The sequence below is a fragment of the Gallus gallus genome, chromosome 4 (assembly GCF_016699485.2).
Source record: "Gallus gallus isolate bGalGal1 chromosome 4, bGalGal1.mat.broiler.GRCg7b, whole genome shotgun sequence".
Classification (NCBI taxonomy): domain Eukaryota; kingdom Metazoa; phylum Chordata; class Aves; order Galliformes; family Phasianidae; genus Gallus; species Gallus gallus.
Window position 1 is genome coordinate 50,506,471 of NC_052535.1, and position 24,729 is coordinate 50,531,199.

At 39.9% G+C, this 24,729-nt stretch overlaps 1 long non-coding RNA gene across 1 annotated transcript in view; it reads left to right on the plus strand.

Annotated features, from left to right (window-relative positions):
• Positions 1-24,729, plus strand: part of LOC121110679 — a 57,671-nt gene that overhangs the window by 11,539 nt on the left and 21,403 nt on the right. Inside the window, exons 3-5 of the long non-coding RNA XR_005859579.2 lie at positions 11,852-11,929; positions 22,680-22,838; positions 22,965-23,023. This is a non-coding gene — a long non-coding RNA (uncharacterized LOC121110679). The remainder of the gene's footprint in view (positions 1-11,851; positions 11,930-22,679; positions 22,839-22,964; positions 23,024-24,729) is intronic.

Sequence of the window (24,729 nt, forward strand, 5' to 3'; positions counted from 1 at the left end):
ACAACCACAAATGCAATGGAGAGATTAAAATTGACTTTGTAAAAAGCCATTTTTTATTTTTTGCTTCTGTGAAATAATTTCAAAACCGAAGGCAGGAATAATTGAAGCATTCACAGAATATATCAATAATACCTCATTATCCAGCTTTGCTTCAATCCACTGATTTCAATTTTCTTTTGTACAAGCGGCATTTATCAGAGGACTTAGCATATGAATGGGAAGGGGGGAGAAATGTAAAATACAAGCTCCAGATTTACATGTCTTAGGAAGCCAAATGGCCCTCAAAACTAATTGTTTTTGAAATGCTTTATAAACCTTATCTTATGTGTTGACCCTAATCAGAGCAATTAATTTCATAATGAATTCTTCCTACATACACCCTATCTTATTATCCTTAGTCTAAATTAATAACATCATGATAATAATTAGCAGATATAAAATTGTCTTCACTACTTCTCATAGCATGTGGGCTCGATATAAAAGAACAACAAGGATGACAATTAGAGGAAAACATGTCAGTTGTATGGATTGTTGTGCATCGTAACCCTACCATCTGCAAAATATGCTTTATCTAAATGTGAATTTATTTTTTTTTATTCTTCCTGTCTTTCTCCCCCTCTTTTATTTTAGCAGTTTTCCTTCCTGCAAAAGAAAAATGCCTGTTTTTAGATTAGTAAAACAGCCAGAAAACCATGGGCTCTGCATTTTATCACTTTTGCCTTTACTGAATACATTACTATGTACTAATTAATTACTGAAATGATAACTCTCCTCACTTATCTGAAGGCAAAATCTTTCTACAGGCATAGCTGGAAGGTGATAGTCCTCTACCAGTCCACAGCCCCATCCTTGGCCCACTTCCATTACAATCCTTGAATTTCAGCTCTCCTTTCTTCAAAGTCACCTTTCCAGCCTGTGCCATACTAAGAAAACATGATGCACCTGCATAAACAAATTATTGCCTGAAGCCAACAGCTTCAGCAGTCACAAACAGGACAGGGTGCATGGAAGAATTGCTTCAGAGTGTTTTATTCATGCACCTGACTGATCATGTATGATCTACAGCTGTACAGTAATAGGAAAAAGAGATGTCTATGTATATTTATTTTTTAAAAAATAAGGTTAATGATCAAGACAATGGAATATGAAGCACAAAATGAGAGCCTTCTCTGAAACAGAATAAATTAGGTCACTTTGGTTCTCGAATGCGAGCAGAAGAGCATGACTTCAGTTTCTCACTGTGGTAAATACGGTTAGAGAAATGCATTCCCTTAATGTAATTTCACAAAGATCACTAATGCTTCCCTTGTTAAGAGAGTTATTTTGATGTTTTGCAAAGAAAGCTGGTGACAGAATCACACTGACAGATGAAAATAATTTGTGAACAGCTTTGAAACATTTTGGAAGCAAGTATCTTGAAGTGCTGCTTGTACCATGAAATCTTCAATTCAGTGTGCAGGTTAAAATGTTATGCATTAAATGTGGTCTTGTTATAGACAGTAAATGTTTCTTTATTTATTAGCAGTTCTAATGTGAATTCTAGATCAGCCAAGTAAGGTCACAGTCCCATGGTGCTTGGGCTGCAAACAAGTCTTCTGCTCTGCATAGATGAAGGGTAAATCCGAGAGGCAAGTGTGACCTGTCTGGGGTACCTTTCATCTAACCAGTCAGGCTAAGAATATTTGCCAAATTCAAATGCAATTTGGCATTCATTTTAGAAATTTGCACAGGTTTCCTTTCCCCAGTCTGTGAAGAAAAAGCTCCTTAGACCTCCTAACCTGTTATTTGCCATGCTCTGTGGCACAGCAATCCGGATGATCAGACCTCCTTGGTGGCATCATGTCCTCTGGCAGCAGGACCTAGAGCAGTACCTGTACTTGTAAAGCTAAGTAGATTTCAGTCGAAATAATGTTCAGTCCTAAACCTGCTCCCTTATTTATTTTTCAAAAACTGTGATAATTGCTATGTTATCTGTACAGATATGTTGATTCTGAAGCAATGCTCTCCGTTTGCCCTTGGCATTGGTTCAGAACATACAGCTGACATAAGCAAGGTGAGCTAACATGAATGAATTCCTTCTGGTGTCTAGTATATGTGGCAAGCAGAAGCCATTCCTTTCTGGACTATTCTTCTATCAAGAGATTTGTGCTTTATAGAAGATACTTTTTTGTGTTTTTTTTCAAATACGGGGACTGATCTTCAGCCTTTTTAACTCAGTTATTGCCAATAATTGCAACTGTGGCTCTGCTGCTTGACTTCTGTTTATCGGTGCTGATTTATCTAGCTTGAAGGTTAGGTGCTTTTTGGACAGCTATTATGAAGAGCTCAGCTTCAATTTAGGCAGTTAGTATCTATTTTAGATAATAGTGGTCACTAGTGGTCACTTTATAGAGAACTAAAATGTGGAGTCTGCAGAGCAGGGATGTCTTGACAGATCTGAGGGTTGGGCAGTCACCAACTGCATGAAGTTTGACAACAGCAAGTGCTGGATTCTGCAGCTGGGATGGGGCAACCCTGGCAATATGTATAGACTGCAGGATGACAGACTGGAGAACAGCCCCATGGAGAGTGGTCTGGGGGCTCTGGCTGTCGGCAAGTTGAATCTGAGCCAGCAGTGTGCTCTGGAGCCAGAAGGCCCAACCACACTCTGGAGTACCTCAGGTTCAGCGCTGCCAGCAGGCAAAGGGAGGGGTTGTCCCCTCTGCTGTGTGGCCTCACCTCGAGCACTGGGCGCAAGTGTGGGCACCACAATATAAGAAGGACTTAAAACTATTGGAGAACCTCCCAAGGAGGACTACAGAGATGGTGCAGGTCTAGAGTGCAAGACATATGAGGAGTGGATGGGGTCCCTGGGTTTGCTCAGCCCAGAGCAGAGGAAGCTGAGGGGAGACCTCACGATGGCTGCAGCTCCTCACAGGGAGCTGAGGGGCAGTGCTGAGCTCTGCTCTCTGTGACAGCGACAGGGCTGGAGGGAACGGCATGGAGCTGCATCAGCCCCATCATACAGCCCCAAATATTCTAGTGGCTTAATGGTGTTGCACTCCATGGAGATGTGGGGATGCAGTGCAGCTTGTGCATGCCTTTACTTTCTGATCAAGTGGGGTGGGTAGCCCTACAATAAAACCTCTGTGTAAACTTCCCCCTTAGTCACACGTAGGAACATCATTTGGGATGACCTCAGGTTGGAGCATATGCTAAGTGACCTCCAGGCCTGCAAAATCTGTCAGGCACCTGAAATGTACCTGCAGAGCTGTGAGCAGAGATGTTAAGGAGATGTGGAGCTGTTAGCCCATAACGTGTGTGTTTCAGCTTCAGTGCCACTAGAGCGCACCTCTTCCACAGCCAATGCTGATTCAAATTCTCTCCTAATGCTTTTTATTAATGTCAGTGTGTTGTCTCACTGAGATTAGAACACAAGCTCTGATATTTGATTCTGCACAAATGCATATTCAGTTTTTGAGACGAACTACTACTAAAGAATAAGAAGTCCTGCTGATCACAGGGAGTTGTTGTACTCTGAAGCCCTAATTTAGCGTTGGTCATATTAGAACTAGACAAATGGTTAACGTTTGCCATCTGCTTAGTAGTACATGTTTTAATTACCTTGCTGAATCAGAATTTCCTTTAATATAAAATTGGTTGGAGTTGGTAGGAAATGTGTCCAGATCAGGTAAGAAATGGTCTGCCGTTGAGACTTCACTGAACAATTAGTAATATCAATCCTTTAATACAGAAAACTGAGTTGGTATATTGTGTATCTCTTCAGTGAGCTCAGAGAAAATTCCAAAATGTGACCTTTCTGCAAGGGAAAACAAGGCGTCCTTAAATTCTTATACTTTAATGAAGGGACAGTTGCTTCTAAACGAAGATATTATTTGTGTGTGTTTACAAGTATTCAATCAATTCACGTAACTTTTTGTTTTTTGTTCAAAACAAAACAACTTTAGCTCCTTTTTCCCTTCTACAAGCAGGTTCACCAAGAATATTTTTCCCATGTAAAGCCAACATTTCAGTGAAACCTTCTCTTTTGGGCAACTGTATTCTTCAGCACATTACTAAATATATGCTACGTGCCATGGTAGTAAAATTCCCCTTCTGTAAAGAAAAAGAACAAACCATAACCTGGCCTCCTTTGGCCTAATTCACAGCATAACACAGAGTTATAGAGTGTCCTTCCTACCTTGTGCACCTACACCCCTATTCCACTTCTTATATCTCCTTTATGCATCATTGTACACTCACGACAAATTTCAGGGGAGCAGACCTGGTCAGAAAAGTCAGCTTACTACACAAGCAAGTTTTTTTTTTTCCACACAACTGAGAATAAAATTGACCAGAAAAATGAAAAGGAAAAAAATTGTAACATTACCTGTGTTTCTCAGCTGCTGGTCAAACCACAGAAGCAAAATGTGAAGTGAGACTGATGGATAAGAATCATTAGTTCATCTGTGGTGAGCTGTGAGGTTTCAATTAATTTCACCTGGGCCTGTGTGAGCCAGTGAAAAAAGTTCTTTCATATTTCAGATTTTGGTTTAAAAAATCAGCCTATGACTTTTGTAGATAGTAAAAACCTCATGTCTTTAATGGGCTCTAAAATGCTGCGGCTTCTGAATTTTGTCTGATAATTATGAAAGTGCTGGTGAAGATTATTCTGGATATTTTTTCAGCTGCTTCTGCTGAGGCCAACTAGGTTTGTGGCAGTATTGGCCAAACATGTCAAACAATTTTGCTATCAGTAGACCTTCAAGAACTAGGTGTTTCACAAAAGTGTTGGAACTGCCCTCACTTACATCATCACTTACATAGTAGAGATTTCTTGTTATCAATATTCTTAATGAAAACAGAAGCAAACCCAGAAAATCTGGACTTTATTAAGACATAGGTTTGAAAAAACAGTTTCTGCAGAAGCACAATGAAAATTGATTCCATCCTAAAACCACTGAGATGAAAAACTGTTTGGGAAACAAGCACAGATTTGTATTCTCAGTCCCTCCTGCTACAAAATGAGCCCAGCTTCAAATTGTCTCGTGGAACTTCAGGCTGTTTCTCCATGGGTGCTTTTTCCCTGGACTGGAAAAACACCTGCAACTTTGAAAACGTCCATTTTTCTTTTAGTTTTGTCCAATAACAGGAAGTATTACAGAAGCTCAAAATTATTTTGCAGAAAATAGACTCAAGCATTTACATTTTTTGGCTCTAATGTGCATCTTATTATAAGCCACTACCAAAGATGTAATAGCAGTCTTCAGTAAGGTGAAACACAATGGATGAATGCTGAGTTAGGAAAAAATGAAGCTGAGCAAGAGCACACTGGGCTGCATGTACTAAAGAGATGAGGGTAACCTGATCTGCTCACCCTCTTGAGGCTTTGAGGAGCAGCATATCATCAGCGAGATGCCAAATTAATTTGATTAAGCTGCTACCGATTTTTCAAAACAAAGAGCCTGTTTCATATGAATGCATATCTGAAGAGTTCATTGGAAGTGCAGCCAAACCACAAGCTAGCCAGGAGAGATGTGTTGACTTCGCACTTTGGTCATCTTGATCTTTCTGAAACTGGAAGCTGGAGAGAATGGATTCAGTAGCCTACTTTTTGCCACCTTCTTTTGCCTTCTGAGAGAGTGTCTCCGGAACACATTGGCTAGCAACCTAGCAGACAGGTGGCAGGAAAGGCAGCTGACCCAAAGTCACTTTGTAACCCCAATCTCAACTCTTCAAGATGTCCTTTAAAAGCTATGCTATGAAGTCATGTTTTTAAAAATAGCCGTCATCTGTGCTAACTGAACAAGGAACGGATGAATTTAGCTTACTATTTCATTGTGAGCAGAGTGAGGCCCAGCTCAGCACTTTACTGTCTAGCCTGATATAGCCTCAGGATTCAGAGAACCCTGAACCAGCTCTATATTACTCTGAAAGCCAGAGACCCTCCCAAAGTATTTCTCATGTAGGGAGAGCTGCCTGAGCTGCTCAGATAGTTGTGTCATATTTGCATCTCAGCTGTTTTTTGTTTTTGTTTTTGTTTTTTTTTTTAAACTCAGCCTTAAGTACTGGCAGGTAGGCAAAGGCATGGTGGAGCAAGGAAAACCCTCAGGTCTTGATCAGCAGACTGGGGCGTCTCCCAACTGAAACAGAAATAGTGAGAGCAAAACCTGTTTCTTTATTTCATAATAGCTTTTCTTCATGCCTCCTGAAATATTTTACCCTCACCAGGGAAGGACTTGTGTTTCTGATATTCACAATACCCCAGATTGATTACTACTGGATACAGTTTGTGTACCTGATTGAAGCTGGAATGGCTCACAGCTCACTGCAGCTTTCCACGAGTTAAGACCTCTTGACATTATTTATGCAACTGCAAATTGACACAGAAACACAACCAGAGGAGAAACAGAGAGGAGCAAGTGGCTAAGGAAAGGTCATAGCAGTACTGCTTGGCTGCTTTGTAGCAATGGAAAGAGAAATTCTCCTCTTGAACCCTTCATTTTCTGTTATTTGTTAGTAAGGTTGATTTATGGATAGTGACGTTGAGATCTTGATTTTCCTCTTATTGGTTTGGAGGGCTATGAATGCATGAAAAGCAATAAACCAGAAATATGAATGTAAACAATCTCTTTTAAAATTGCCAGCAGTTGGCTGTCATGTAGACAGTGTCCTTTTTCTTTACCCTCTATGCTGCTGAGACTCCCAGATCAGGGCAAGACACATATACTCTGTCTTTTAGGAACATCTGTAGGTATATTGTCTTTTGAGAGTGAATTTACCAACCCCCCACCTTGAAATGCTACTAATAAAAGTTACTATTATGATCCCAGGCATGTAGCAAGAGCATGGCATTTCCCTGAAGATAGTGTATCAGTCTCTGAAATTTAGCATGTGGGAAGAGTTCTCATCAGGGGTATGGAACAGATTCTGTAAAGTGGAGCAATCAGATAGATAGACACGTTCAAAGCAAGTCTAAGGAAATGCCCTCTTGTACAACATGAGTTAGATCTGTAGAGCTTGCCACCATAGGGTGGTGGTGATGCTAGGAGCTTGCAAGGGTTCAAAAAGTGACTGAATAAATTCAGGAAAAACTTGAAAATGACTGAAGAGCACTAATCCCCAACACCATTTCCCATTCAAAGAGCTTTATGTCTTGGATTGGTGCAAGTGGAAGAGTGTATGTGGGAAACAGTGCTCTAAGCTTGCTTTGGCCTTAACCTCTTAGATAAGTGTTCTCCTGGCACTATTAGGAGCAATCCTCTAGCACAGTGTTTTGCATTAGAGAGCAAGAAGTTTCACAGATGCTTGCTGTGCAAGTAGGTCTTTAAACAAAAGCTAAACAAACATGCGTGACACTTAGAATCAATTTACATACAGTCAGTTAGGAATTCTTCTTATAATCTACAAGTATTACCAAGAGGCAGGTTCAGGCTGTTTATTTTGATTTTTTCCAGTGTAATGTGGTGCTTCCCATAAAATCAAACCCACACGCAAATTAAATGTTTCCTTTACATTTTTTGGACTCAAATTCAAAAACGGTGCAGTGACACTGGAATTTCTACTCCAGTGTTCCATATATTCTACTCAGTGTATCCTCTCTGCCTTGAAGGCCTCAACTTTCATGAACAAGTACACCAAGAAAAAGCTGTTCTAAGAGTTCTCTGTAATTAAGACCAGAAACATGATAAAATGAGGTTTTGAAGGGCAAGGGGAGAGTGTAAAGGAAAGTGGAGGAGAGGACAGTGTGAAGGGAAGAAAAAGTTCACATGGTTAGAGATGTGCTTGAAAAATAAAAATTGAACCAGCACATTAGAAACCACACCATGGAGAAACGGGCAGTGGCCTTGCTGAGAGGATGATGGTTTGTCAGAGCAGAGGTGGTGCTTTGTCACACTTCAAAGCCCTGACCTGGAATAGGTTAACTGACAGTCTGTCTTTCCAATTTCCAAACTATTAATGGTTTAATTTGACTCATACCATCTTTTATCCTCTCCTGAACATTTTCTTCACAGTTAGCAAAATGCCATATATTCTGGAAGGGTATAGTGAAAAACATGTACTGATTGTACTTTCAGCAGAAAACACAAAGCAATCCAGATTCTTACTGTCCATCATCTTTCTTTCAATGATCTTCGCAACAGATGCATCTTTTTTTAGCAGCAACCTGACTTTGCCATACACATCCTTTGCAGGATGTGAAATAGTTTTGAAATGTTCAATGTGTTGCATCTTCAGTATGCTAGAAAACGTGTACTGTGTAAGCCAAAAGCAACTTGGAAATACTGTGCTTAGATACTTACTTTTTTTATATGTTATGCTGTGGAGGCTGAGGTTCTGAGCCAGAAAAGGGCTGCATTGTGCTGAAATGTCCTTGATATATTTCAGTGCATAAGTGTTATTTAAACTTTAGCAAGACTTGTGTGGGACTAACACTGATCCCAAATGATAAACGTAATCAGGCTGGATGTGGCTCTGGGCAGCCTGGGCTAGTGGTTGGTTACCCTGCCTATGTCAGGGGGGTTGAAACTAGGTGATCTTTGAGGTCCTTTTCAACCCAGGCCGTTCTATGATTCCATAATTTTGATAATAAGCATTAAGGTTCATGGAAATGTGGCTACTGGTGTCAGTTGATACCCAGAGACTTTTTGTCAGGGCCTGAGAATGCAAACAAGGAAAGCAAAGCATTGCAATATATTCATGCATTTAAATGTTTCTTCTTCTATTGTGAAAGATAAACATCACATTTCAGATAAACAACTGACTTTTGTCATAATCATCCTAAGTGAAATACTCAGATTTAACCTGATGCACACTGTAAAAACTACAACAACAACAAACCCCCATCACAGAAAAAACAGAGCGTATCCTTAAAATGTAAAGCATGGAATTGTTCATGGAACTGTTCTGTGCCTTGGGCTGAGATTTTCTAAACTAGTCAGGTTTGGTGTGGCCCTCCTGTGGGTTATGACAATGAAGTTAACACTGACTTCAATGGAACAGACCTCTTGATTTGTGCTGTGCTGCACACTTGAATACCCATTGCAAGTTACATGTAACCTGAACAACTTGGGGTCCTCCAGCAGGAGTTGTTGGTCCATGTAGCTGTCAGTCTTCAACTCGTAGCCTGACAATCTAACTTAATTTTTAGAATGCTAAAGGAGAAGATGGTCCCTGGCCTGCCACATGGCTCACTATAATCAGTGGGGTTCGATTAAGCACACATGTTGGCTTAAGGTTTACAGGAGCTGGTTACTTCATACTTCTTGAGACACAATGACAGCATTTGTTAAGGGTTCCAGTGCCAAGGTGTTGGTAATGTGACAGTGAACTGTCTGCATGAAACAAAACAAAACCCTTGTCTTGGCACTAGTGACTGTGTAGCATTGTGTTCTGCAAGGAAAGAGTCAATGCAATAGCCAGGTGTGGACAGCAAGGCATCCTTTGTTCTTGTGGTTAACTCGCACTCCTTGAGGGCTCTGTCTCATGTAATGGAAAAAACCTGAAAAGAGGATTTGAAGCCTGACGATGAAGTGGCTTTACTGAATGAAGATACTCTCATGGTGTGCCCTCTTACACAAATGGAGCAGCCTAATGTTAGACTAGTCATAACATGCTGAGTGTATTCTAACCTTAAGCTTGGATCAAGTGTAGCTCTGATCAGCTCTTCTCTAAAGGGTCTTTAACGCTGCAGAGGTTCCATCCACTGGACTTTATGTCTCTAAGAAGCCTGAAGTCATTCAATAGCAAATTCATTTGTGTTTTGCAAGCAATAAAACCTTACCGCATTCCTTGCCATTTCTTTTTCTCATCAGCATGCATGCACATACAGTTAAATACAGGGAAGCTGTTTCTTAGTACCAGGATCTCCCTCTCTTTTGGAAGAAACATGCAGTTTTTGTTTTGTTTCCAGATCTATCACCATACTCCCCAGCCTAGCTGAGAAATAGTTCACCTAACCTGGGCTGTGGGACCAGTCAGCCGCTGGCATAATTGCCCTGCTCCCAGGCTGGTCTACTCTGTGAGGCAGGAGACCTGACTTTGATGGGTAGGTGTAACACAGTCTCTAGATGCTGTGCTCCTGATAGAGAAAACATTTGGCCACTGACTGTATGGCTGAGCTTCTGAAAGAACTGTACAGTGCAACTATTTTGTCTGGCTGGATGCTTTGCAGTGTGAATAAGCTTGTTCAGAACAGGTCTAGCTTCTACTCTGATCCAGCGTATTGCCATGGGGTAAAGAGGGCCACAGCAGATGCACCTCCCAGACTTTACTGTAGATATGAACAGGAGCCTTGGAGAAGATATTTAATTTAAACACATCTTACCCAAAGTAAAATAAGCCTTCTCTGTAAAGAGCACTGCAATCTCCTCATGAAAAAGGCTAGGTATTAGTATTATTAAATAAGACCTAAAGCCTTCAGCTCTTCCTTGTTTCCAGTTGCTTGAGCAGTAATATGTTCATCTGATGAAAAACTCACCTGTGGTTTTCCCTGCATGAAGCTTATATTAATTTCTTCTGGGTGGATTCATAAAACATTCCTCATAATCCCCATTTACTTCAAGCCGTTTTGCTGCTCTGAATAGCACAGTATCTCATAAAGAACATCTCCTTTCATTCAAAAAACATTTGGATTTTATTTGTGCCTCAGAGGAAGAAGAATCCGAGCTGATTACAATAGAGAGACACTGTACATAATGAAAAAATAATTGCTTCAAATGTTTTGCTGTGGTGGTCTTAACAACTCTTTTTCAATTGGTCATTCCCTCACCTGGCCCAAGCAGCTGAAGCAAGCACATTTCTGACACTGATTGAATACCTATGAAGCTGAGATCACCTAATGTCAACGGTGTGGTAGGATAGCACTCAGAGGAAGATGTCAGCAGTTTGGATCAGCAGCAATCCCTATGTGATACAAACCAAATAAATAATTCGAACACCTGTCTAAGTGAACGCACATTTGCTCACGTGCATACTCGTGAAAGAAAAGTTGCATCATGAAGGAAGGCTCTGTCTAAGCACAGCAAACAAAGGTTGTTCTGGCTCCATCAGTGCCTTCACTTGAAAAGCATTGCCGGTGATTATAAATCAAGATTTGCATGCTCACTCCAATGCCAGTGATTTGTTCTACCACATAAAACGCTCCTACAGAATGCATGTTAATCAAGACTCGGTTTCTGCTTTTGACAATCAATGCTGCTAAAATACATGAGAAAAGGTAACCGATAAAAATCAGTACTTTACAGTGCAGATAAAATAGGAGGGAGGTGGCACCTGCTGCCTGTCTACATCAATAACCCGAATAGAGAGTCATCCCTTGCCTCCACTGAAAATATTCTTTGGGTGCAGTTCAGTGTAAACAGTACTTAAGGGCACTTTATGTGCATGGAAAGTTATAGTATTCCATGTTAATGCATACAAAATTACTGGAATTGGCAGAAGTCTGCCAGCTATTGGTTGTAATGGCTTTAATTTTCCTTTATGACTTGATCAGAGCTCTCAGGTGTAGGGTATGTCTGAATTACAGACATATTTTAGTGAATTTAGTTGTCATCCACCTACCGGTCTGAGAAAATGTCTGTGTTTCTATTCCGCCACAATTTCAAATTGTTTTAGGATGTGGACTGTCTCATTTTTCTCTGGTCTGGTTTTCTTTTTCTGCTTGGTGTATGCATGGTTTCCAAAGTAAGCAAATCAGTGATTTTGAAGGAGGATATTTTATCTACGGGAGGCCCTACATAACAAATAGGAACTTTTTAACAAAGTGAAATGCAAAGTTTTTGAAATATTCTGTGGCACCCTCTGTAGCAGAATAATTTAAATTGAATTTTTTTTTAATGGATTGTAATCATTACTTTTAATTTTCTTCTAGAAAGTGCTTGCTACAGTTCAGTAGTGGAGGAAGGCAACAGCTGGTCTGTGCATTTGTGAGTGAGCAGCATTTAATAAGGTAATATGTTAATTTTCTAAGTGTCAAGAACTACGAATTCATGCCAGGCCAAATTAATGCACGTTTTCACACAGCACAGTCAAGGGCTACCTAAGCAAGCTCTGTTGTGTTTAGGGTGCTTGTAAAGCAGCTATCTTTTTAAGAATGAGAGGAGAATCTCCACGTTGCAGAGATATGACTGCACCTCAGTAGTTGCCCCCCCAAAAAACAAAAACAACAGAATATTGCTGGCTGTAGGCAATGTGGCTCTATCTGGTACACCAACCCCAGGCTCCCATCCCTCTTCTGCCATAAAGAGTCCCATAGTGTTTAATTAATATAAATAAAAACTAACTTTCCTTTGTCTGCCAAGACAGAATTATGATATAGTTTGTAGAGCAGATAAAAAGCAGTTCTCAAACTCTATTAAACTTTTATGCTAGGCTTTTTTGCTCCTTTCCAAAACCAAATAGTAAATATTGACTAAAGTATCAATATTTATCTTGAGGGGAAAATAAATCTTCCTTTGCAGAACTATAAAGGCATTTTTATTCAGAGAGAGAGATGACTCAGATGGTTAAGTTTCCCAATAATAATCTCAGCAAATTCAGCAAACTGAGTACACTGAGGGAACAATCAGCTCAGGAACATCTAGAACTTTGATTTTCCCCAGATAGAGAAACTTGCTGAGGTACAAAGCTGGAACTCCATGAAATTCCAGTGTGCTCTGCCTCTTACACAGTTACCTAATGTTGTGCTGAAGAGCAAAACTTCTGGTTTTCTCACTGCGATAGCGCTATTTGAATTCAGCGCCATTAATGGAATAAAACTAATAAGTTTATTTTGATGTCTGAAGTTCTTAGAGATCAATTCCAAAAACCTGCTTTGCTCCAACTCTGCATGCATCAAACACCTCAGAGGAATCTCCAGCAAAGTCTACCTTGAAATTAAAAAAACAAAACAAACACCTTTCTTCTATAATCATACCTATTAGATCTTTTCCTTCAATCTGTCCTGTTCTAGGTAGAGTTACTGCTTCTATTCTCAAGCTTTTGAATGCGTAATTTATACAATCTAAAAGTATAATGCCTTCACATACATGGTATGGTGAAGATAATACAATGTCATCTATGAGTTCTCAGGAGTGGTGCCCAAGTTAGTGCCAAACCAGGCTTAAGTTGTGCCTAATAATGGCAAAAACATAATAGAGAATGAAAAGGCTTTTGCAAGAGAAGAGTGAGGATGGTGGTGGTAATATGATGCAGAAAAAAACTCCAGGGAATTATTTAATGCTATGCCTGTAGATCGAGGGCTTTAATAAAACAAAAAGAGCAAAAAGAAGACTCTGCACTCTGATGATGGATGAATATGCCTGTTTTGGTACTTCTGGGATGGATTACGCTATTGAAAAACCATTCAACATTGGCTAAAGAACTGTAATATATGTGAAACTCCACAGTTAATGCATCATTAAATAATTTGCTGCAACTGATTTATAGGTGCAATATACTACACTGTGTCAAACCATGTGGGATAATAAATGGTATCACAAAAATATACTATTGAAACTTTTGTTCTAATCAGTCTTTTGAGTTTTAGTAGAACATAGTTCTGCAGAATGGAATTGTCCTATTGATCTTGATAGAGTAATAGGTAAAAGCTTCATGCTGTATATATTTTAAGGCTTTTTTAGGCAATCTGGTTTGTGGTCCAGTGAATCAGGCAGTAGTCTGTGACTTGTGGTACCTGCACACTTTGCTCTGTCATTGAAACTCTAAGCTGCCTCTGTAAGTTCCCCCTGGCTGAATGGTGTAGTGCTGACTTTGAGACATCCGTTCCTTTTTTCCATGGGCACAATCCAGGTTCCCATCACTTGCCTACATGTATTGGTTACGTAGAGCCAAGGATGTCAAAATTCAAAATAACATGTGAATCTAGCCTTCATAGGTCTTGGGTGACTTACTGCTTCCAAGGGACATCTCCTCACCCTCTATATTCACCATTCAGAAGAGAAATGCTTGCTCCCTCTCTTCTGAAAGGGATTTAATAGGATCGTAGAATATCCCAAGTTGGAAGGGACGCACAAGGATCACTGAGTTCAACTCCTAGATCCACACAGGACCACCAAAATTCAAACTTTATGGCTGGGAGCACTGTCCAAATACTTCTTGAACTCCATCAGCATGGGGCTGTGACCAGTGCCCCAAGGAGCCTATTACAGTGCCCAGCCACACTCTGGTAAAGAATCATTTCCTAATATCCAATCTGAACCTCCCCAGATTCAGCTCCATGCTGTTGTTATTTTCTGCATGTTTTGGGGAGAAAGCATCACTACCCCCATTTACTGCTCCAATTTAGTGGTTCAGGTCTTTACAGAAGAAGTGAACAGGCTCAGTTCAGAACAAATGTTCTTCCTCTTGCTTCCCCACTCTGCTTTCCAGAATACACCTAACCTCATGGTTGCAGCATCTCGCTGAGCAATGTTCACAGCCACTTTTCCTGAATGAATGTTCTCACATACAGAAAATATGCATTTACAGGGGCAGGTAAGAAGGGAATTTTGACCTTAACAAACCAGTGGTGGGACTTTCAGTTGGAGAAGGTTCTGCCTCCTCGTCCCTTCATACTCTGTGGATGTCCTTTTGGGAACCAATGCAAAGAGCCATGATGTTCAGGCACTGATGGTCAGGTGCTGGAATGGGTTGCCCAGGGAGATGGTGGAGTCACTGTCCCTGGAGGTGTTCAGGAACCATGGAGAGATGTTGCACTGAGGGATGTGGTTTAGTGGGAATTGTTGGTGATAGGTGGACTGTTGGGCTGGATGATCTTCGAGGTCTTTTCCAACCTTGGTGATTCTATGATTCTATGTTGTCTGGTGCTATGATAAAACTAGTGGATAAGTTAACTGTAATTAATAGTGTATCTGAGTAATTGAAGGCCTCTAAACTTTTGTACTGCATTGTTTCCAAACAACGGTGATTTTGTTCCATCATAATAAATTATTATATTAATAATTATTAAATTATAAATTATTTTCTGCAGCTATATTTCAGCCTATAGGAATTAATTGCTAAGACTCAATTTATGCTGTTCGTACTGGGTCGTGCTACGTCATGCTATAATTCAAATATGTAGTCCTTCACATTTTGTCAGAGTGCAAAGTACCCTAAGGGACTCAAAATTACCCTAACAGACCTCACTGAGACCTTTGACTCACACATGCTACTCATGGGCCAGGAGCCCTATTTAATCTCTCAAGCCTTCAGTCTTGACCTGAGCAATGTTGTAGGTATTCTTAGTAGGTATTCTTGGTCTAATCATGTTAACAGATTGTTTTGCAGGTGTTTTGGGGCTGGCCATAGACCTGACTTGTTACTTTGACAGATGATAGAAGCTGCTGCTGCCACAGTTCAGACACTACAGGGCTGTGGTGAGCTCGCTGCTCCTGCTCACGTCATCACCCTTAGCTCCCAGCTTGCCTTCCTGTGTGAAGTGACCCAACTCTTTTTGCTCTCTGGCACATATAACTTCTACTGGTGTAATCTTGAAGGGAGTGGTTAGAATAAGACTTCAAAACGGATGTCTCATTACCTTGGTTAAAGGCAGTATTTTGAAGTGTTAGGAGTGCTTGGAAGTGTGAGGTCCATTTTGAGGAGTGCTGTGGGAGAAGATTATCATGTTTTGGTATAGAGGCATAACTCTTAACATTTAAGTGATTTTAAATTTCTGTCATGAGGTCAATAAGATTTCTAGCAACAAGACTTCTAAAAGCATCAGAGTTGCATAGCACCCAGATACCTTTGGGAACTGATGGAGCAGCTGTGAGTAAAAGATGATATTCCACTGGTGAAGGGGAAATGGACCCTAATTTATAAAATAAAATATTAGGTTTTGCCAGATCCAGCATGGCTGTGCCCCTCTCAGCATATATGCTCTACAGAAGTTGATGCAAATTGTTGCTTCAGTTTCAGTTGGTCCAAGAGGTATCAGGCACTCAGGAGGAACCTGCAGCACACCAGCAAATTTTTGTGAAACAAGTCCAGTTCTTTGCTAGTGCAAATCAGGCTACTCTTCCTGAAATCTGTGGCCTCAGTTGCAGAAATTAGTAAAGCATAATCAACTTAGAGGGAAGGACTCTAACTTTTCTTTAGTCCAGCTGAGAATCAATACTGCGCACTTATTTCTGTAGTAAACAGTAAATGTTTCCTAGATGAAATACTGACCTAAACAGTTCTATCAACACCATCATCTCTTTATTATCATTTTTACTGTATCATACTGTGTGCACTATGTAGCTATCACAAGATAAGTAGAACTACTGACAAGATGGAAAACCAGCTAAACGAGTCAAGTTTATTTTAAGCCTTGAAAATACAGTAGCTTTGAGAAAACAGGAGCTTGTAAAGGACTTTGGTGAATTATAGTCCATTGTCAGAAGTGTTGCAGCTAATTAGCAGCTAAAGTTTCCAGAGAGAAGAAACTGTGACATGATGGAATGGCTGTTCACAGAGTCTCAGCCTATAGGTGTTTTGATGCTGGCATGGTTATTGATGGGGCTTCTACATTAAATTAATTTAAAGGAAGGGGAGCAGCACAAGGCTCCTAAATAAAACGAATGTTCAGTAGCTTATGCCTGTTTACTACTTGCTTACTGACCACTGCTTTTTCAATTATAGTGTTTTCAAGAGATGCTGTTATGGTGGAAAATGAGATTTTATAGCCCTTCATCTGCTCTGTATCACTTACTGCTGCTGTTAGTGTTCTGTGGGTTGTGGTAAGAGTTGGAGGCCTTGATCATTGCCTCCTTAAGCACAGAAGAACATATGTCTCTGTCCCAAAGTATTTGCATTGTATCATTCATGGCCTTTTAAGCATGTAGCAGGTTATCTTACCACCTACAAAGGAGCTCCACTGCACGTGCACAGTCCCATGCAGGAAACCTCCTGCTGGCTCTTAGCAAGTAAAGGTTGACCAAACAATTGGTGTAGCTCTCAAATTGCTCCCTAATACTCTGCTTTTCTTTTAACTGCTGAACTTTGATGCGCTTTCTAGAGAAGAAGGAATAGTGTAACTTGAGGTGAATATTGGTAACAATGTGATCCAGCATAGAAAGGATTGCCTGCCGCTATGGAGATCACATGTGTGAGGTAGAAGCATTTGATTAATGAAATATCACCATTCCGGTTGCACAAATGAACAAATAAAAATGGGTGATAATGACACATAGCTTGCTAAATCTTCCTGTCTTCTCAATGCACTTTCACATCACCTCAGCAAAGACCTCTTTGCTTTCAGTTGTTAATTCCTGTTTTTTCCTTGAATGAGTTATGTGCAGACGTTGCAGCCTTCCTCCTGTAAATGCTGATTTGGTATTGACCATGCTGGATGTGATTCAGAGTAATGAAGAAGAGGTTACCAGTTTCTTATATGTGGGCCAAATGAGCAGAAATGCTTGTGCCTTCTGATGTAGTTTACCTCATCAGAAGTACTTTTGAAAAAATAGTATTTTTTAAACAGTCCCTCTTTGTCTGGGTCAGTCTGCACAAAGGAGAGAGCTGGAATTAATTATTGCCACTTGTACATTTTTGAAAGCTTCTGCAAATATTATTTCAACCTGGATATCATTCCTGTAATTTAAATAAACTGTTGGCACTTTACTGACCTCACTCCCTTGCAGCTATTTCAGGAATTAGCTCTCCCTCTTGTGGTTACTGTCAACAGCTCCAGTCCGTTACAGAAGGCTGAATCATGCTCTCAGACTTGCTCACTCGAGCGCTTGCTTGAGATTTTTCTGTGCTCAGTTTATTAACTACAGTAGGAGACAAGCTTGTGGAAAACAGCTTCCAAAGCATTCTTCCAACAGTATGTGAGTTCTCCCTGCATTTGCTAAAGCATGACAGATACTTCGAACAGAATGTTTAGGTGTCATCATCAGTTTTGTTTTGAATACTTTTCCCATGAAAGAGATCGCTATTCCTTTAAGGAATGATCTCTCACTGAAGACAGTCAAATCTAGCCATTCATCTACCTCATAAATATTAATCCACAGCTACAGAGTTCTTTTTTTTTTTTTTTTTTGGTGGTGGTGGTGGTGGTAATTTGAAATTGTGTTACAAATGCCTGGCCTGTCAAAGCCTGCATACTAATTGTAAGTAAATGTGACTCCTCATCTTTATAAGGAAATAATATTTTAATCTCAGGACTGTCACTTTACATTGGGAATGATGAAGGCTGACAGCGGTGTCAAACAGCTCATCACAGCTGATACTTCAAAGGCTCTCAAGCTTGGTTAATTGGTGAAACAGTAAAATAAGGAGACAATCAACAGTGAATGATTCCGTTTGTAATTCTCCCATTCATAAGAGTCTGGGCTATTTTACTGAAGAATTACTATTTTGTGGGAGAACGTAATTCAGCAGGTGATGGGGAGCCCTGCTTTTGGAAGCAAATTAAAGGAAGATTGATTTTTTAACTAGTGTGTACATAAATCCAGATTTTCAGAATTGCACTTTGAACTCAGAATTTCCAGAAGAATTTGCTTTTTGTTAATGGCATTAACAGGCAGATCTGCAAAGATCATCACGTAGTAGTTTTGGGAAGTGTGGCTAAATGCAATGGATTCTTGAAACCATGGTCCAAAATAGGGCAGATTTGGGTTTATTTTCTCATGGTGGTTTTCTTTGCAAGTCCAGCCAGGTCGTTCACAGGTGTTGCTGCTGGAACTTGCTTACTGACAAACCTGAAGTCAGCCTTTCATAGTGGAACTGTTCTTGAAATTTTGTTGCTATGATCTCGGTTAAAGCTGCCATCCCTAGCTGTCCAGGGGTCTGTCTATGAAGTGTACTACAGGCAAGTCACTGTCTCCAGCTCCAGGCTTAAAGTAAGCTATATGAACAATGTTAACACAGCCTCAGTGGGTTCCTGCTGACTACCTTGTGTGCTCTTCCTCTCATCGGGTCTTATTAGCTTAATACCATGCTGTCAGCACTGAGCACACATCTGCTGGAAAAATATTGTGTATAGATATCTGTTTTCCTAACAGCAGCCTCCCTGGACCTCTGGATCAAGCTGGTTTCCCTAGGCACCCATCTGTAGCATCACACTTCTTTTCTCTTGAAACCTTACAGGTTTGCCATTGAGATGAAGATTTGGCTCCCAGAAGCAAAATAAATCCATCGTCACCATCTGCTTTGTTTAGGGTGTAGGTACTCTTTTGGACTTCAGAAGAATTAAACTAGTTTCTTGTTTTTGCTAAAACCTAAAAGCTGCACTGAGTCAAATTAAATCCCCATGTCTTTGTGTCCCTGATCCTGGACCCAACTCATGTTGGAATTGTTTAAGCATCTACTTAAAGTGTAACTTCTGCATCAGGCCGCAGAATTTGCTTACAGTATAGCACTGAGAGAGCACCAGACTGTAATGTACATATCAGAAATGTTGTATAAATATTGTAACGATAAGAGGAATTGCCTTGGCAATAGATTCTGTCAGAAGTTCCCAAATCCAAATAGTCTACCAGTAGTTGGTGTTTGAGGTACATACTCACTGTGTCTAAAAAGCAATTGAGAGGCAAAAAAGCAACAGGGAGGCTGTAATGTGTGTGTTTTGCACAGCCATTTAATTCTTTTAGTGCAAAAATTACCAGTGTTCCATAATACCCAATTTCTGCTGTGGCATGGGATGGAATCCTTGAAGTTATAGTGAATTTGGAAAACAATAAATTCTCTCTCTCACCTGCAATTGTGTACGCTGCACATGATAAACTTCTACAAACAGCTTCACTCCCTAAAGGTGTGAAATTGCACTGACATAAAACAGCAGTCTAATTGAAGGAACTTCCCCCTAGAAGGGTAGGGAAAGCAGAGGCAGTAGTGTGGCTACCTATGTCTGACTTGCATTTAAAGAAATGGAACAATGATATTCTGAATGGGAATCTTCAGCCATCTTTAGTGCAAGCAGTTAAGCAAGTTGAGAAAATTCATCAGGGACAGCCCTCTGCAAACTAGAGGGTCCTTGAATTTACTAGAAGCAATGCTAAAGGGGACCGATTTCCCCCTCAAAACTTGCAGAAAAAGAGCTCTAAGACTGTATGCCTATCTAACAGAAATTGCCAAAATATATGTAGTTAACTGAAGTACATTCTGAGTGCTGCTTACCGCGTAATCGTGGGGAATCTAGTACTAAATCGTTTGTATATTATCGGATTCTGAGTCAGTGCTTTACAAATAGCAAAGCAGCTCTCTTACTGTGATCTACTGAGACACAGCCCTGTGACCACCCCCATCTCCCTCTCCCCACCTCACACACACTGAGCGTGTACCAGCAGATCCAATGTAGGTTGAAACTGTGAACAGACAAACCTGCTAACCCACCACCTATATGTATCAATGAAGGGAAAGCTTTATGTTCTACATAGCAAGTTGATTACACGGTACTATTTAAATCATCTGGGAGATAGTTATACATTCTCACTGGAGCAGAAGTACTCTTTAATTTGATAAAAGGACTACATGTCAGAAAGCTGATGGGCAAAATACAGCCAAGGGTTATTGTTTTGGTTCTCAAAGCAAGCTAGTCTTGATTATATCTAAAATGATAATGGCTCACATTCTTTGTGTAAGAAAGTGCAAAACTGAGTAAAACAAGAAAGAAGTATTTTACTCCCCATATTTCAGTGCTTCACCTTCTAAGAATAGAATATCTGACGTTACAGTGAAACCAGCCTGTGATGGTCAAATTAACATCTATTGATGCTGTAGTTAAATTTTTTAACTAAATCTTGTAGCCCTCTTAACTGAATAGTAGTGCCACTAAACATAACATTAAGACATAATGAATCTATGCCTTCTTTTTAATGGGGTAGCTAATTCAGAATTATTTGCTTTTACAGCACCCCACAGGGTAACAAATGGAAATGCTGTTTTCATGCTGCCATCCCAGTCTCTAGTAATGTTCTACTGCTGTCCCAAAGCCTGGGCTCTCTAGCTTGTTGAGCAAGGAGCTGATGTGCACACCCAGGCACAAGATATTTATTTCACTTCTGCGTAGAAATGAGTGCTGATTAGTTCATTCACAGGGCTACCGTGCCTTCTCTGCAATACTTCTTGCATTAGCAGCATACTGAATGAACATTCTTGGATTTATTTCGTCTCATTCTGTAATTATGCTTGGATCAATGCAACAACCATAGCTCTTATATACGAAGCTGTGTATTCATTATTCTTCAATTTTTCACCTTGCCTTCACTAAAGTCAGAGGTCTGACTTCTAATTTCAGTGGGAACAGGGCTGAGGTAACTATTTCTTATGTTCCCTGACTAGAAGGAAGTTGTTTTCATAATCACAGGTGCTAAACAGAGCAAGTCGATTATGTATCACATTGAGGAAAAGAAAAGAAAAAGTATGCTTGAAGGTAGATATGAGTCTTTCCAGGAAGCCTCTTTGGTCTGCATGATGATTTTGTCCTTTAAACTCTCGGACTGTGAACAAGCAACATGAAAATGACACTGGTGAGATATTTTTCATCATTTTCAGCAATCATTATAGTTTATCTCATCTGTTTATATTAATAACCCTTTGCAATTCTGACACTGAAATCTGTTTTTTCCTAAGAGCGTTCTCCTCAATCACCCATGCACAAACACCCAGTTAATGGGAGTCTTCTGACAGGGAAATAAGCTTCTTTCCTCCTCCCTCCCTTCTCTCTCCCTCTTTTTTGCTGGTGTAAAAAAAAAAAAAAAAAAAAAAAAAAAGATGAGGCACTCTGTCTTGAGGAATACATGCAAGGATACTCAGCACTGGAAGTGGCTGAAAGATGTCTGGGATTTGCATTCCACAGCCTAAGCCTCATAGTCATAAGGAAAGAGCAGAGACAGGGGAAAAGAAAGGAAGTCAGAATGGTGTGATGTTGGTTTTCTCTGCACAGTAAAGACTGGCCTTTTATGAACGTTTTTAGGGCTTTATGCTTTGTGGTCTTGTGCATGGAAGGGCACTTTCTTCTATTAAAATAACTTTTAGCCCATCTTCATCTCCTTTAGAATCTGTCTAGATGTATACACATGGAACTTGAAGTCTGGAAAGACATTTTCTTCACCTCAGAGCAGAAACAGCTTGGAGCTTCTCAGCCACAGTTATTGCTCAGGGGTTGGAGGAGGGGAACAACGGTAATTTAGAAATGGGTGAGTTGTTGGTAGGAAAAGAGAGTGGGATTTCAGGGGAACTTAGAAAGCAGCTAATAGGCTTCTAGAGGACTCTGTGAGGGTTCAGGTCTCCTCATTCTGCCCCCAAAAAAGAGAAAATGTCTGAAGACATGGTGGGGTTATCCACTGCCATAGCACTTTACCAGGGGAAGTGGCAGCTTTCTGAAACAAAAGCTCACGCAGGGACCCCAGACCCTGACTGCTTTGATTTCATCCTGCATAGCAGTGAATCTCACATCTCTTTTTTAAGAATCAGCTGCATTTCCAGCTTATTTCCCACCTGGCCCAAAATCTTAGAGGTAGATTCACAGGCAGGCTCTGTCTGCCTAGCATTGTCCCAGTGGCACAAAGCAAATATAAAGCAGGTCATAAAGACTTTTAAATTGAGTTTATGGTTGCTTTGATGTGCTAGATATGTAGTCTGCAAGGTAGCAAGGAAACCAAACTACTGTCTTGTTCAAATGATATTCCACTAGAGGGTGTACGGCATCACTGCTTATCAATAATTGTCTTATTGTTTCTTTGGGTTCCTCTAATTCCCATCTGTCTGATATTTCCATTTGTTGCTTCTAGGTTGATCCTGGAAATGCACATTTTTCATGGAAGGAACTAATTACTACAGTGATTTTACTGTGCTCTGATGATCCATCATTTGCCTTTCTTTGGCTGCTCCAATGCAAATTGTTGTAATTGTTACAACAGTGTGCCTAAAAGAAGGAATTATCATCTCAGGTAAAAAGAGAAATTCAGAACTTGGAGTTTGAGTCTAGAAGTAGAGTTTTACAGCTGCTTTGCACAAGGGAGTTTGACACCCAGCCTTTGGTGGAAGATTCCAAGACAGGTTTCTCTCATTTGCAGTGAAGCAGTGGGACACACTACATATCTGCATGGTGCTCCTTCCAGACTGTTTTCCTATGGTAAGTGTGTTGGGATGTGACATGCATATGATTGATTGTCTGTGAGGTCAGTGGATTTGAAAGAACCCTTCCTTTCTCTAGGATTAATATTCACCTTTACACCTGGTTTATACCATCTTCCGTCCCACTTTCACTTATTCCTGTAGGTGAAGTTATTTTAATATTTAGCACTCAAACTCAGAACAAGGTTTTGTTCCCCCATCATCTCAGCTGATGTCTCATACACAAAAGAAACAGATTCTAGCAAGTTTAGCCAAAAAATCCTGAAAGAGTTACCACAAGGCACATTAGAGAGACTGGATTTTGCATCTATTTACAAGTCAGGACATAGTACACTTGTTATTTCTCTTTCTTGCCCTTCCCACCCCTCTAAAGGAAAAAGGCTAATGCTAACGCAGAATCTTACTTCAGGTTTGTGGAAGTCATGGAGCAGTGAATAAAATGTGTTACAGGTTTTCTAAAGAGGCAGCTGTCTTTAGAAAGTGCTGATGTGCTGAAAAAAAATTGTTACTAAGAAGGAGTATATTCTAGTAAGTTTTGGGAATGAAATTACAAAATTGCTATTTTCTTTTCATTTCATTATATTACGTGAGCTTCTAAATGATAAAACATTAGTTGGCAAAACAATCATTTTGATTTGTAAATTTTGTTTCAAGGATAGTTTCTATATTTCAAATTAATTCAAAATAGTTTTTTGACATTTAAAAATGTTTTCCAGGATGAAAATCTCAACATTTTATGTGTCAGGATCATTTCAAAATGCAAGTTAACTTTAGATACATACAAGAAAATTTGGAGCCCTTGGACTTCATTTTGTTCCTTGGGCTGAAGTTTTCCAAGCGAATGAAAAGACTAAAACACATACTTTCTTTAATCAGAAAATAAAACAAAGATCATCTAAACATCCAGCTTCACAATAAAGCTTTGAATTTTTTTTTGTGTGATTTGTAGACCAAAAATAACAGATTAATCATTAAGTATAAACCTCGCATGCAATTTGAACACAAACAAAACTGAAGCAAGTTTAAGTTCTATGCTTTTTACCCCATTAAAATATGATACAAGAGTCTGCTTCTCCACTCTACTAGTAGAGAAAACAAATGGATGGTTAGAAATAACAGCTTCCGGTGCATTAACAGCAAATAGAAAAATGCATCAGAATAGGAAGCTCCATGTCAGAAACATCAATTTCCTTTGCTCTCTGTTTGGCTTGGGACAACCTTTGAGGGAAAGCACTACAGAAATGTGAATAAGGGAACGAAGATGATGCATGAAAGTAGGGGAGAAAAACACTGCAAATTATGTCAGGTCCTTACGATTAACTGATTCATCTTCTTGTTGGGATACAATAGAGATGGATAGGAGAAGGCAGGAAGAAGTAATCTACCTTAAGAGGTTACTTGATAGAAAAATAGCTAGAGCAAAGAGATAACATATAGACATAATTGTGAAATATAATCAGATTCCCATCAGCTTTATGCAATATTGTCTTGTGCATCCAAAGGTAAGCAAAAACAGGAGGACAAGGACATTTTTAAAGAATACACTTTCCAGATGCTTTTCTTCTTCTTAGTCCTAACTTAACATGAACAATAAGGGATAAGGCTTTAGTTTGCTTGATCTTTCCTCCATATTTCTACGTACCTAGTGTATGTTTTGTTTGTGTCTAGAAAATGTTAGAAAAATCCAACTGTACTAGTCACCCT